The 12,210-nt window shown below is 37.9% G+C and overlaps 1 protein-coding gene across 1 annotated transcript in view; it reads left to right on the plus strand.

The window, feature by feature from the left end:
• LOC137619017 (uncharacterized) overlaps window positions 1–12,210 on the plus strand; it is a 160,446-nt gene that overhangs the window by 78,790 nt on the left and 69,446 nt on the right.

Genomic DNA, 12,210 nt, shown 5'->3' on the forward strand with positions numbered 1-12,210 from the left:
CTTGAAACTTTCTTAGTCCAAGTCAGACCCACTACCATCACTTTCATAGTCATCATCAAAATTTCCATCACTTCCATTGTTTTCATCAAGGCTTTCATCATCTGACGTCTTAAGTATATCAGCCATACCTGTAGGAAGTGCAGTTCCCTTGAACCAACAGTGTTCTAGATTTCCATCATTCATCATCCAACCATGATCCACAGCTGGATGAGAGACCTCAGGTTTGGGATAATGGGCACGTTTCCATATCGCAACCTGATAGTTCACCTCCTGATATGCTCATTTAGACACTTTTGGTGGCTGAAGATATGAAAGATCAACATTCTTCTTTGAATCCAGCGACTGCCCACTGCACTTTAACTCGAGCATTTGGTATCGAAGCTGGTCAACCTCCTTTGTCTTAGTTTTGGCAGAATAAGTGGTGCAGGTGAAATCCTCAGGAGCAAGGAATATTTCATCAGTTACCTCCCATGACTCCCCTAGGCAACTGAAGACTTCTTGGTACTTTGTGCATTTCTGTAGAATTTGCAGCGGTTTTATCTTGACAATTCCTTTAAAGGCACTGGTCATATCGCATCTACTGAATGCATGAAGACCAAGGAAAGCAGACCAAGAAGAGTGGCACAGTAAGTTGGTGTGAACCCTTTCAATAGTTCTGTGACATCTGTGAATCGCCTTCTGTTCCCGGTGCCAGTATCAAAAAGGAGTTGCACACCTAAGTTTGGAGCATAATACAGAAGTATGGATAATATATCACTGTCTGGGACTTCGAACCCGAACAAATTTATATCCTTCATTCTTGGCATAGGTTGAATAGAGAATGACACGTGAATCAGACTCTTCCTGAGTTGAGTCAAGAGATTCAATTTGAAATGCAGTGATCTTCCCATTGTCTGCCTTGGAATTCATTTTATGGTAACAGCTTCTGGCCGGGTGGGGATTCGAACCACCACCTGTTCGGCTGGAGACTATGCCTGCAGTGACCATGCCATTCGTGGGTGATATTTACATTAATTAAAATCACGTGTGCTTTTGATATATGTTCATTAAAATAACCACGTGTTGCAAACTCACGATTCAGCTATAATAGTGGAGATGGGTTTATTTCAAGTCTGTGAACAGATTCCTGAATTCGACAGGAATATGTACGGGAACTTGTCATAAACTTTTAGTCTCTCTTGATAGCTCAGTCGGCATGGTCACTGCAGGCATAGTCTCCAGCCAAACAGGTGGTGGTTCGAATCCCCACCCGGCCAGAAGCTGTTACCATAAAATGAATTCCAAGTGGATATATATTCCCAAGATAAAATTCGGTATTAAATGCCATTCGTGGGTGATATTTACATGTATATATATATATATATATATATATATATATATATATATATATATGAATATTTATATATCACTTCCTAAGTGAAAGAGCTTACTCATCACTATTATCAACAAAGCTGTGATAACCAGAGCCACCCAAACTAGGTTGGTTTGCTGTGGCCAGCGCGGGGATTAAAACTGGCCAAACCCCAGACATGGATAAGGACATGTCTGATGGCTTTGTCATGCAGTGGCCTAGAAACTGATGTATTTGTTGCTGATGTATATGTATATATATATATATATATATATATATATATATATATATATATATATATATATATCTATAACTATATATATATATATATATATATATATATATATATATATATATATATATATATATATATATATATATATATACATATATATATATATATATATATATATATATATATATATATATATATATATATATATATATATATATATAGTTATAGATATGTATATATACGGAGTACCTGCGTGTCTTTTTCTAATTATTAATATACAATATGATGAACAATAATATTTCCCTTCTATGTCTAGGTAGAGGACAAATATATACTAAACTAATCAATAAATTTAACCTCAATCCAATTCTAATTCTATTTGTAATTCACATTAATAAGTTCACTTCCGGTTTCATCTTATTCATCTTTTATCTCAAACTTTTGAAGCCTCTTGAATGAAGATCCCTCGTGAAACAAAAGATAAAAACCAAGAACAAAAGATGCTTTTATGCCTCTGATAACCTCAAGTGCCTTCTGTTGACTGCATATCCTAAGTTTTTCGTTCAAAGAAAGAAAAACTCCAATTGAAAAATGATATCCCTAAGTGTTTCCTGCAGCTGAAAGGACTTTAAGGTTATTCGGCCCAACGTAGGACTAACTCCCCCCGCCCTTGCTGGCATGTGCAGCGCCCCAGGGAGGAAAAAAAAAAAACTTGTAAATCTTGTCCCCAAAGCAGATACACTACTGGTCCTTCAAGCTTTATTTCCTTGAGGATTGAGCTTCTCATGTCGTATTTCCCGCCAAAACTGTCGAGTGCTGAGTCAGCTCTCATTTCCTTTGCTGAAATGTGGCTGCTGTCCACAACGAGCAACCAACTTCAGCCTCCAGAGAGCAAAGCAATCCGGATAAAATATCCCTCTTTGATATGTCTTCTCTGCCTCGGTCTCTTCGCGAAATAAAGAAATTGCATCGCTGGAATTTAATCACAACTTGCTTAGTTTTCCTACAGAGTGGCACCACTGTGACGTCATCGCTTTTTTTTCTTACATACCCACGAACATATTCACATATATTTGCTCTAGCTGACTTCCTACGTTCTGCTCTTTATTAATTGGAACATCACTTTTAGAAATGAGAAATATTTTATGATGTCATTATTCTGTATACGGGTAAAAATAAAGATTTTTATTTCTATTTTATTGGTTTCGAATTTCAAGTTTTGAATGAACTTTCCATTATTATTATTATTATTATTATTATTATTATTATTATTATTATTATTATTATTATTATTATTATTAGCTAAGCTTCAATCCCTGTTGGAAAAGCTGGATGCCATAAGACCAAGGGCTGCAACGGGGAAAAATAACCCAGAGAGGAAGGGAAATAAGGAAACAGATATAATAGTGGGCCTGAATGTACCCTCAAGCAAGAGAACTCTACCCCAGGACAGTGTAAGACTAGAGTACTAAGGCTATGGCACTACCCACGACTAGAGAAAAATGGTTTGATTTTGGAGTGTCCTTCTTCCAGAAGAGCTTCTTACCATAGCTAGAGAATCTCTTCTAACCTTGCCAAGTGGAAAGTACCCAATGAAGATCAAGATCAACTTTACCAGAATCATGAAAATATTGTGATGTGACGATCTTATAATTATTTATAAAATAAGATACTTAATACTAAATACACTACTTAGTACTAGAATACTTATAATGTTGACACAATTCAACACATTCATCTGAATAATCAATATATTTAGGCTTCAAATCTTTATATTAAGGAAGGGAGAGAGTAAGTGTAAGCTAAAGGGGAGTAAAAATAAACATTTATACTTATGTTACCTTATCCTTTCACAATCCCTAGTACATGATTAATTAGTAGTACATCGAACTACCTTTCCTTAACACAAACACTGTGCTACTCGTTCCTACCAGATAGCCAGGGATAAAGCTAGAGATTTGGTGGAATTAAAAAAAAGAAAAACCCCGGCCCTTTACCATGGTGAGTTGTCGGAAATTTTAAATGTATACAAATGCTTCTTCTACCTGTCTCTTCTTTGGAGCAACACCTTTCTTCTTTCAGAGCCTCTGTGAAGGTCCTTTGCTCCCTTCAGAGGACTTCTAGTACTTTCCTCGCTTCAGAGCCTCTCTGAAGATCCTTTTCTCTCTTCGGAACAATTGACGATACTTTCATAAAAACGGCCAATCAGGAGAGCCTAGAAGAACTTCGCCGAATTTTCGAGGATTTCAGCTCGCTCAGGTTCACCCTAGAGCACAGCCTCCAAGGACGTCTCCCATTCCTTGATGTCCTTTTAGGAACAAGCAATAATAGCTTTAATACCTCGGTGTACGTAAAAACCAAAAAATCTTGGCCTATGTCTGAATGGTGACAGCGAGTGCCCTAGCCGGTATATAACTGCCACCATTAAGGCTTTTATTCGGAGAGCCATTTCTCACTGTTCTTCGTGGAGAAGCACCCACGAGGAACTTGACAGAATTACCAAAATTCTGGTGAATAATGGCTTCACGAATAAGGACATTAATCGGCAAATCAAAAAAGAAATCGAGAAATGGTACCAGAATGAAGGCCCTGATGATACCAACACGCCAACAAAAATAAATCTATACTATAAAGGCATTATGAGCGTAAACTACAAAGAAGAAGAAAAGACTATGAAAAATATAATAAAAAACAACGTTTTTGCCACGGCAGAGGATACTGAATTCAACCTCATAATTTATTTACCATTCAGCAAAAACACGAGACTTGATAATGAAAAACAACCCTGCCCCCTGCCATGCAAGATGACTTGAAGAAGACGAACGAAGTGTACCGATATAAATGCCCTGTCCAGGAATGTCCTGGCACCTACATCGGGATAACGACGATGCGTCTTTCTAAGAGATTATCTTACCACGTGCAACAGGGTGCAATAAAAATGCATTGCCTCCAAAAACATAATTTCAAGACAACAAGGGAGCATATAGTGAAAAATGTAACCATCATCGGGCGTGCCCCTGACAGCAGACGTCTCCGGATAATGGAAAACTCTTTTTATTCAACAACAAAGACCTAACCTCAACACCACGCAAGAAGGGGACCTTATTGCCAACATGTATAAGGTCCACCACCAACAATAGTCCAGGCAATAACATCTATGACAGGACTGATATAGCCGAAGGTCAAAACATGGATTATCTCCTGACAGTCAATAATCCCACCAAACATCCTGGCGAGGCAGAGGCCACTCCCTCCTAGGATTAATGGTCTCAACCCTAGGGCGGTTCTTGACCACTGAAGATGGAATGTCGAAGTAGGACTCCGTATATAAGCCATCAAAACAACACCTGCATTTCAGTTCACTCTTGACAATGAGCAGAAAACCTTCTCACTGCTCGAAACCGGTTGAGTCGAAGGATGTGTTAAACTTAACTCCACGTAATTTATAATTTTTGTACAAAAGGTGACCATTACTTTGTGTGCACTAACATTTCCGTAGTGTTTTATACTTTGTACATATTATCTGTACTTTTACAATGTGTTGTGATATATTAAAGACGAATTGTGAATGATATGGTCTTCATCACCTTCCTATTGATATGTCCCTTTCCCAGTTACTGGCGGATTGTTCAAATGAAGAGAAAAAGATAATAAGAACAATAGAAAAAGTTAATTACAAAATTAACGCCACTGAGGGCAGCAATCACTTTCAATATTACTATTATTATTATTATTCTTATTAGTAGTAGTAAGTAGCAGTAGTAGTAGTAGTAGGAGGAGGAGAAGGAGTAGTAGTAGTGGTATTATTATTATTATTATTATTATTATTATTATTATTATTATTATTATTATCATCGTCATCATTATTAATCGCCTACTATCAATTTGATTTGACTACAGTTTTTCATTCATTTCCCCGTTTATTTGTCTTGCTTACCCCTCTATCTGTCAATCACTCTGTCTGCCATGGTTACTTTGTTAATGTAACTCCTCCTACACTATCCAAAAGATTTCTGTCAAACTTGACACTAAGGTAGAACATCATATATAACATGAAGGGGCTATTGTACATTGGGTCGTGTGTCATTATGTCCGACGTAGAATAAGGGAAGATATAGAAAAGAGGTATTCTGGAGGATCAATAGTATTTCCAACAGAGTAAGTATGAAGTATTCCAGAAAAGAGAAAAATTCGTATGCCAGAGATAAGTGGCATGGTATCCCCAAAATAGAACCAAAATCGTAATATTCCTATTCCTGAAACGAAGAGTCGTCAAAACAATTGAAATTTTCCACTCGTATAGAACTGAGAATGGAAAAAAAAAGACGAGAAGTATTCCAGAATACGAAGAAAAGTGTATTTGACGAAGCTAAAACATTATTTACCTGAGGAACAAGGGAAGGGCATTAAAAACGATTCGAGAAACTAACGTCCTTCAAAATGCTATCAGAAGAGCATTCCAGAAACAACCAAAAGCACACACCGTTCCAGAAACGAAAACTTCATAAAGACTGCGATGTGAGTGAGTTTTCCAGAAGAGGAAGAACTCGTCTGATGATATTCCTGGAAACCACGACACTTCAAAGCCTCCTCCGGAATGAGTTCGCTAGAAAAAAAAAATCTGCATTTCATTCACGCATAGCAGCCTCTAAATAATGCGGCCCTGTGTCCTCATGAAGAATTCCAGCCGGGGGGAGTGTGGGAGAGAGAGACATGAGACACAAAGACGAGATTCTGGAGGGCTGGAAGTTAACTGCATAGTGAGGTTCTTAGAATTTCGAGGTTTCAAAAAGGACTTGAGGTTTGCTGGTTTCTGTTTATTGCTTGAGGGCCGTTGACACTAACCTGAGACTATTATCAAGGCCCTCCCCATTAGTGCTACGGATGTGAGGCCCTCTCTAATATACCTAAAGGCCTTTGTCAAAAATAGCTAAAGGTCCGAAGACCTCCACCTTACTTTTATGGATCCAGGGTAATTGACATTTGTACAAAGGGTCTAAGTACCCTCTGCTTTTTGTTAGGAATTTGAGAAAATTACCAATATGACTAAGGACTGAGAGACCTCAATATTACTGTTTGGGATCTAGAACCCCCCCTCCCCATTAGTGCTATGGGTCCAGGAACCTCCCCATTAGTGCAATGGATATAAGGACTCTCCCCATTATTAGTAGGGATCTGAGTACCTCTCCAATATTGCTACATATCCAGAAACCTTCTCATTTATGTTAAGGGTAAAGGGACTTCTTCATTACTGGTATGGGTCGAGGGACCTACCTATTAATTCAAGGTAGGTTTAGGTACATCCCAATTATTGCTAGGGATATGAGTACCTCCAAAATATTGCTATAGATCCAAAGACCTTCCCGTCAATGTTAGGATGTAGCGACTGCTGCATTATTGCTATTGGTTCAGGAACCTACCAATTAATTCCAGTGGTGTTGGGACCTTTCCATTATTGCTAGGAGTCCAGGGACACCCCTTTTACTTCAAGGTGTCTTGGGGACCTTCCCATTATTACTATGAGTCCAGGGACTCCCCATTAGTTCAAGGGGCTTTGGGACCTTTCCATTATTGCTATGAGTCCAGGGACCTTCCCATTAGTTTCAAGGGGTCTTGGGACCTTCCCATTATTGCTATGAGTCCAGAGACTTCCGCATTAGTTCAAGGGGGTCTTGGGACCTTCCCGTTATTGCTATGAGTCCAGGGACCTCCCCATTAGTTGAAGGGGTATTGGGCCTTCCCATTATTGCTATGAGTCCAGAGACTTCCGCATTAGTTCAAGGGGTCTTGGGACCTTCCCATTATTGTTATGAGTCAAAGGACCCTCCCATTAGTTCAGGGGGTCTTGGGACCTTCCCATTATTGCTAATAATTTAGAGACGGCAATTCTACCACATCACAAGGATATTCTCACTGCTAATAGGGACCAAGGAGAACTCACAACAATTAGTTAGGTTAAACAAAGCTCCCCATCGTTGTTAGGGTTCTTGGAATATATCCCCCCTCACCTCTGGAAGCTCAAGTGAGCTCCCCACCATGCTAGAGATCGGAGACCATCCCTATCTCTTTCTGGAATCTCCACCATTTCTAAGAGTTCAGGTACTACCCCACCGTTGATTAGGGACCCAAAGACGTTCCTACCTTTGTTTAAATTCCGTGGTCGTCCCTATAGTGTCTGGTGGTCTAATGACTCACCTTTCATTTCATGGTAGCCTTCAGGGGGTCCTCGCCACTGCCTCTGATCCTTGGGGACACCCCATCTCGTTCTTAATTAAGCTCATTGTATTCCCCGGAAAATAGAGAGGTGACCGCCTTCTGCGTCCTCGTCTGGTACTGCTTTGCTCCCTCCTCATCACCTCTCCCCTCCCCTCCTCTGTCTCCCCTTCCTGAGTATCCCCAGGTCCCCCCTTCCCGACTCCCTTTCTTCATAGAGAATGAAAACAACTCATGGGCCGTCCCTCTTGGACATCAGAACTCACCACCTGCTGACCACGTGTGGTGAAATAAAGACGTTGATTTTAATCCACCCCCCCCCCCTCTCTCTCTCTCTCTCTCTCTCTCTCTCTCTCTCTCTCTCTCTCTCTATATATATATATATATATATATATGAACACAATAACAAAAAATACATCAGTTTCTAGTCCACTGCTGGACAAAGACCTCAGACATGTCTTTATTCAGGTCTGGGGTTTGTTCAGTTTTCATCATCACGTTGACCAGTGCAGATTGGTGATGTTGGGAAACTTTTCTGAGTGCCTCTAGCAAATCAATCTAAAATGGATGTCCATGATTAGTACAGCGTTCTTGACCATGGCGATACATAAACATTTTTACCACGTTAAGCTATCCCCACTCAGAAAGATATATATATATATATATATATATATTTATAGATAGATATATACATATATATAGATATATATAGATATATATATATATGTATATATATATATATATATATATGTATACACACACACATATATATATATATATATATATACACACATATATATATATATATTGATATATACATATATATATATATATATGTATATATATATATATATATGTGTGTTTATATATATATATATATATATAGAGAGAGAGAGAGAGACGAGAGAGAGAGAGGAGAGAGAGCAATATGACAATATTGTTTTCATATCAATGCTCCGATGAACGATTCAAGGGTTACTTGAAACATTCTATTATTGTGTTATTTCCTTTCTTCGACATTGCTCTTGTTAGATATGTGACACGTGCTGAAAGATATTAGTAGAGCCTGTGTTTTTAACTGATGGGCTGTGAGAGTTTTCAGACAGAAAAGTCATGAGAGAGAGAGAGAGAGAGAGAGAGAGGAGAGAGAGAGAGAGAGAGAGAGCCTTCAACTTTTTATTCGATCTCCAAAAATTAAATTTCGCTAATAAAACGTTCAATATTACTAGTCTGACTTGTATTAAGAGTTTTTACCTTTTGGTGAGCAAGCAAAGAGAGAAATGGCCATGCATAGAAAGAGAGAGAGAGAGAGAGAGAGAGAGAGAGAGAGAGAGAGTACAGTTATCCAGACTGTTATACAAAAGAAACTTATAGAAGTTTATTCATAAAATCAATGAAGTATAATCAATTTTTTGGGTGTAAAACTGACTCCGGTATTATTATTATTATTATTATTATTATTATTATTATTATTAATTATTATTATTATTATTATTAGTATTATTATATTATTGATATTTTTATCAATATTATTGTTATTATTAATATTATTATTATTATTATTATTATCATTAGCTATGCTACAACCGTAGTTGTAAAATCAGGAAGCTATAGACCCCAGTGCTCCAACAGGAAAATATAGCCTAGCGAGGAAAGGAAATAAAGAAATAGATAAACTACAAGAGAAGGGAAGTAATGTACATCCAAAATAAGATACTTTAAGAACAGAAACAACATTAAGATAGATCTTTTATATGTAAAATATAAAAAAGAGACTAATGTCAGCCTGTAGAATTCAACATATGGTAACAAAACTTGAAAATACACGAATTAAATATTGAATAGCAAAGGGAAGTGTGAGCATCATAGAGAAAATTAATGTTAACGACTTGATTCCAGAGGCGTAATATTAAAGTATAAAAAGAGAGTTGGAGGTGATGGCAATGAAGTTCCACAGTAAAAAAAGAGGGGGGGGGGGGCATTGAAAGGATTATACCTCATTTAGCTAATCTACCAGTCGAAAAGGATATGCAGATATTGATATAAAGGACTGGGAAAATAGAAAAAAAAATAGCTATTTTTGTTCTTGGAGCAGTTCTAAAAATATGCAACACGGAGTTGAAATCTGCCAATCTGGGAAAAAATCCGACGAAAAAATCTGGGTGTAATCTGCTGGATTTGGATCAGGCCGTGTAACATATAAATGTGGAGTGAGAGAGAAAAATAGAGGGTGGTCGGAAGAGGAGAGAGAGAGAGAGAGAGAGAGAGAGAGAGAGAGAGAGAGAGAGAGAGTATTGTGAAGAGAAATATTGAGGTGGCGAAAGAGAAAAGACGGATGAAAATTCAATAAGATGAAAGGAAAACCGAAAAAAGAAAAATAAAGCAGATAGATGCAAATTAAATAAGTTTAATAGTCAGTGCTTTTGTTTGAGAGAGAGAGAGAGAGAGAGAGAGAGAGAGAGAGAGAGAGAGAGAAGTGAAAAACAGATAGATGAAAATGAAATAAGTTTGATATCCAGCGCTGGTGTGTGGCAGAATGAGAGTGATAAGAAAAATTAGATAAACTGTTAGTAAGAGGTGGTGAAAAAGAGAGAGAAATCGAGAGAGGCAGAGAACGCTTACATAATTGAAACGCACAACACTTGACAAATTAAACTCCATTGCATTCCCGAATTCAGCTATGCAGCGTTTAAGTGGAATCCATGAAAAAAATAAAAATTTCAAATTCCTCCAAAAATTCCCCGCAGAGGCTGAACGAAACATTCCGCTTAATATCGTTTCATAATTTGCTTTTGTCCTTTGGGGCAAAGTTGGTTGACTGCATTCGATTCTATATTGCTTTTGGCGGAACAAAATTTAGAAATGTTGATCATGAACATCGAACAAAAGTTGAAAGTGGTTATGATAGTACAGTGCTAAAACTGAAGAGGTTTTGCGTTGGTGGTCTGGTGGCTTTTTGATGGAACCCCTATATATATATATATATATATATATATGAGTGTACGTGACCCGTCAAAAATAATGGCTAGATATCTAATTAGATATGCACATCGATACACACACGGACACACACACATATTCAACCCTTCCCCCTCCTCCCCCTTTTCCAAACTACAACCTCTCTCACAAGGGTATGACTGCTTCCTCTCCCCCTTCCCGAGAGATGGGAGAGACCGAGTAGTTACATGTCTGGCAATGTTGCTAATCGTTACGGGAAAGATATATATATATATATATATATAGAGAGAGAGAGAGAGAGAGAGAGAGAGAGAGAGAGAGTCAGACATTTGCTCCTCATTATGTAGGAGATATTATATCAACAACAAATGCAGCTGTTTCTAGTTCACTGCAGGACAAAGGCCTCGAACATGTTTTTATTCATGTTTGGGGTTTAGCCATTTTCATCACCATGCTGGCCACTATAGATTGGTTATAGTGGAAGACTTAAGTCTGGTTGCTCACTGTAAACCAACTTAGTGTGGGTGTCCGTGACTAGTACAGCTTTGCTGATCATGACGAGGCACAAACACCTCTACCACTTTAATGTATCTCCACTTACTTGCAAATACCTAAATGAATCAACCAGTTTTAATGTACCAACAGTGGTACTACCATTCATTGCTTAATTTGTGTTGCTTCCACTTATCCTAATAATGTTGCTCCTGCTCACACTGACTATACTATCACCTTCTGTAACTTGTCTCAGAATCTTTCACTAAGTTCCGCAGTGTCACTTCTCTATCCCCATTCAGCATAGTGTCATCTTTGAATATCAGCTATTCCACTTCATTTAAGATTGTTTCTCATTGCATAATTCTACACCCACCTTCTCTTTCCCATCTCTTGACTTATGGCGTCACTCCATACCAAAAAAAAATATTGAATAGCTTCAGAGATTTAACTCGCCAATTTCTCAGACTAACTTTCACACCAAATCCGTCATTCTTCTGCTCATAACTCTGGCATGACCTTCTATCCCATCTTAAAAACTTTCAGTCGCTTTCAACGTATTATCTTATATTTGATAAGCCCTCAACACCCGTAAATGCCTCTCTATCTTGAGCTCCACCCTGGTACATGAATGCAATGGACAACTTTTCCTTTTAGTTTCGAAGTTTTCGTGTAACTTTCGTGTAACCTCCTTCCTTATCTAAACCCATACTGCTCCTCCTTAACAATACTTCTGTTATCCGTCTTACTTTCTCAGGCTTAATCCTAAACAACCCTTCTCTGGTATTATGCTCTAATCTATTTTCCGTTACCCTTAACTATACACTAAAGAACATTTATTCACCAGTCATTTTTGGGGACCACTATCTCTTATTGAACGCTTTATAATATATATATTATATATATATATATATATACGCTAAATTGGACGTTTTAGCCAAATGATGTAGCACTTAGCCTA

The sequence above is a fragment of the Palaemon carinicauda genome, chromosome 25 (genome assembly GCF_036898095.1).
Source record: "Palaemon carinicauda isolate YSFRI2023 chromosome 25, ASM3689809v2, whole genome shotgun sequence".
Lineage (NCBI taxonomy): Eukaryota > Metazoa > Arthropoda > Malacostraca > Decapoda > Palaemonidae > Palaemon > Palaemon carinicauda.